Here is a 3,858-nt window from a genome sequence, read left to right on the forward strand (position 1 = left end):
GACGATTCCATACGTGAGGTGTGATATATGTTATATGCTATGACGATATGATTATTCACCGAGTCCTAGGCCGACTGTAATATGATGGTATATATGGCGAAATAAGGAAGGAACACCGAGTCCCTCCTTAGAGGGCCGGATATAGTATGTATATAATAAAGGTACGCTATAGACGTACACCACTCCATTCACCGAGTCCCTCACTAAACGGGTCGGATATTTTATGTAGGCATGTAAATGAGATTAGAGTGATACATTTGTGACCCCAAGCCCCGCAGTGAACCGGGCGTAATACAATGACATAAATGATAAGATTATACTGTGTACGAGGATATGATACCATATACGATGATATGATGAAATGAAATGCATGATAGTACGATGACATATGAATATGAGGAAATGATTATGACAACGAGTTCACTAGCGGGCCAGGCATAGCATATGATAATGTGTATGACTACGTGTCCTAAGGTGCAAGTACAATAATTTGTTAATTGTTATACTTGTCACCTGCAATCCTACTTCAGTTATGGTCTCAGGTATGTGTTGTTATGCTTTATATACTCAGTACATATATCGTACTGACCCCCCGTACTCCAGGGGGGGCTGCATTTCATGCCCACAGGTACTGATGCTTATTTTGGAGATCTGTCACCTTAGGAGTTCCTCTCAGCCATGTCCGCAGTGCTTCACTGTTTTGGAGCCTAATTTTTGATATTGGTCACTTAATGTATATATTTGTACATATGGATGTGAGATGTTTGTGAGTTCATTTCGATTGTGCCTATACGGCATTTTGTAAATATTATTATGTCACAGCAGCCTTGTCGACTTGCATGCTCCTATGTGTTATGAGATGAGTGAAAAAGGCCACACGCACATGAAAAAACGTTTTAACTTATTGGTTTTTTTTTTAATTTTGTGAGAAGTATCACCTTGTTCATAGTTCAATATGGATACAACAGATAGGTAGGTATACGGGGGTCCAGGTCGGACTCCAGTCGTGGCCTATGGGATTGGGTCGTGACAGAAGTGGTATCAGAGTAGTTTGTCCTCAGAGTGTCTGCAGACTGTGTCTAGTAGAGTCTTGGTTATCGATATGTTGCGCGCCACATCTATAAACAAAAAGCTACAGGGTATTTAGGATGTTACCTTTCTTTCATAACTGAGATCGTGCTATAGATCCGAGTCATAGGAAAATTCCTTATACTAACTTTAGATCTTAATAGAAGGAAGATACCAATAGAAGGAGGTAATTGACGACATGGGACATTAAGAAGCACGCAGGTAAGTAAAGTAAAGGCACGGAAGATATCCTTTGGGTAAGGTAATGAACTAATATTGAAATGTAAAGTTGAAACCTGAAAGGAAGGCAAACAGGAAGTGCAATAGATGCAGTTTGAAGTTGGACATACGAGGTAAGTCCAGTATTTTTATACTATTATTAATATTGAAAGCCCCGTGTGGCTGCGGTGTAAGATGATATTGAAAGCCCTGTGCGGCTGTGATAGGATATGAATATATATGTGTTTGGCCCTGTGACGCATTATTGGTATTTTCTGCCTGCAGGTTGTGGGATAGTTTGAAGTATATAGGAAACTCAGCCGAAATTTTCCGAGGACAAGAAAAGGAAATGAAACATAGACTTTTAGTATGCCTTAAAAATTTATATCAAGTACCCCTATTATGTTTAACTAAAGCTGTAAGAGATATTCTTCATGTCATTGATGAGGGACACCCTCTTTACTTGGGGATGTTTAAATATGAATTGAACAGTGTGATATGAGTATGCAGGGATAAAGTGGGACCAATAGTAAGGCGTACTTAGTATGCGTTGACTAAGTTAAAAGCCTGCGTTGAGAACACAGTAAAAGCATGGAGCTTAAGATACAAAAACAAATGAAATGTGTACACAATGTCGCCCCAAAAATGGTGGAACCCTTAAGGCACGAGGATGGAAAACTTAAGGAATAAATGACGCAACTTCTATTCGTCCCAAGAAACAAGGGATAAGTAGAACGGCTACAAGTGTATATCAACTTTTATAAGGATAAGTAGAATGTGGCCTTGGGCAAGTTATTTCATGGGTCCCATTACTCAAGTACAGAGTAACAGACGAGATGTCGCACTATGTATGAAAGGTTCTCGTCATTTCATAATTTAGCCAAGATTTCATATGCAGATAACCAGGTTGTAAAATAAATATACAGGAAGACGGGGACCTAATGTAGTACCATGTAGATTGGAGAAAGATATTGGGCAAAATCGAGACTGGACATAGAGACATAGAGCAAGGTACATGTAGATGAAAGTACGAGTACCCTCTAAAGGGGGGAAGTTAATGAGAAAATGGAAAAAATAGGAGGAGGCAATTGATATGGCAACATATTTGAGATGGACTTCTAAACTTCAATAAAACATTTTACTGAACCAAGTTAGAAAGGTCCGGAAGCCATCAATAATTGGATGGAAAATAGAATGCTACATAAGATAGCGTTAATAAGGTTGTGAATAGACCTTGAACAACATAATACTAGAAGGCGGTGGCGTATAAAAATAAAATGGTTTAACCATGAAAGGATATCGACCAACTCAAGAGACATTACGAAGGATAATGATAGCCTGCTAGACCAAAATGACCAAAAAGGGACATGGTCGTGGTGGAACTAAAGATCTACCCCTATGCTGGTTGCAAGATAACCGAGGAAAGGACAAGGCAAAACATAAAGACTCGCGAGACAACGCTGAGGTAAATTTGGAGCCAAGTTGAGTGCCCCACACATTATGGCAAGGGTTACAATGAAACGCGACACGAAGACTTCCTAGGGAGGTCACCCATCCCAGTATTACTCTCGCCCCAGCACGCTTACCTTCGAAATTCTGATAGAACTTAATATGTTAGTGCTGGTATGATCGCGCGAGATGGAAGAATTTGAACTAGCGGCGGAGAAACGACACAAGATTATGTTCCATGAGTACTATACGTTACGTGGGGGGGTATTGTAAAAAGGATTTAAGAAAGACAATAAGGATTAGCTAACTGTTAACTGACGACATACTCAAATGCCACAGCTCTTCAACATAGAACCAGTTAGTGAGAGGAAAACCACAAAATGACTATATAGGCCAGTGGGCGAGGGAATTTCGACACCACTTGGCAGCCAACTCTGAGGGCGAGAAACAGCAAAACCCAAAAGGTAAGGGTACCAGCTGATGTAAGTTACGGATGACAAGAAGTGATACCCAAGGTAAAAAATTCCACTGTATGACCAGGATTACAATACTCACTTTGCACTCCAGCGCCAGATGACGCTGGAGGGAATGTTACTTGTGGATTAACGATATTAGCCCCTGCTCCTTCGATAAAAGGCTACCTACTCAGCCGGAAAGGTGTAAAATTGTAGGGTAAAGGAGTGGTAGGACCTTACGGAGTCCCCACAACTATATTCCCAGGCGAAGGAGCCCAAGTTACAATTAACTATCGAGAGATGCAGAGATAGGTTAAGCCAAACTATATAAATGGAATTAGTACTACGAGTGAGGTAAGACATGGCCATGATTTTACCAAAGATCTACCCCAACATCGAATGTAGTATAAGGGAGAAAAAGACAACGTAAGACATGAGAACTAACGAGGTAGTGTTGGGATAATGGGTCTAGAGGATTACAAGTGCGGGTAAGGGAAATTGTGAAAGAGTTTAAATGAAACTGACAGAACTAGCTGGTTACTGTAGGATGGCGAGTATATATGCCAAAATTCCTTCGGAATAATACCAGATCATGCTAGATAAAGCACAAAACGACTAAGAGATCCATTATATGAGGAGAATACAACATTATTCAGTAGCCAACCCT

At 40.3% G+C, this 3,858-nt stretch overlaps 1 pseudogene; it reads right to left on the minus strand.

The window, feature by feature from the left end:
- Positions 1-2,804: 2,804 nt before the first annotated feature.
- Positions 2,805-2,924, minus strand: LOC129904662 (5S ribosomal RNA; annotated as a pseudogene).
- Positions 2,925-3,858: the final 934 nt, after the last annotated feature.

This window comes from Solanum dulcamara, chromosome 1 (genome assembly GCF_947179165.1).
Source record: "Solanum dulcamara chromosome 1, daSolDulc1.2, whole genome shotgun sequence".
Lineage (NCBI taxonomy): Eukaryota > Viridiplantae > Streptophyta > Magnoliopsida > Solanales > Solanaceae > Solanum > Solanum dulcamara.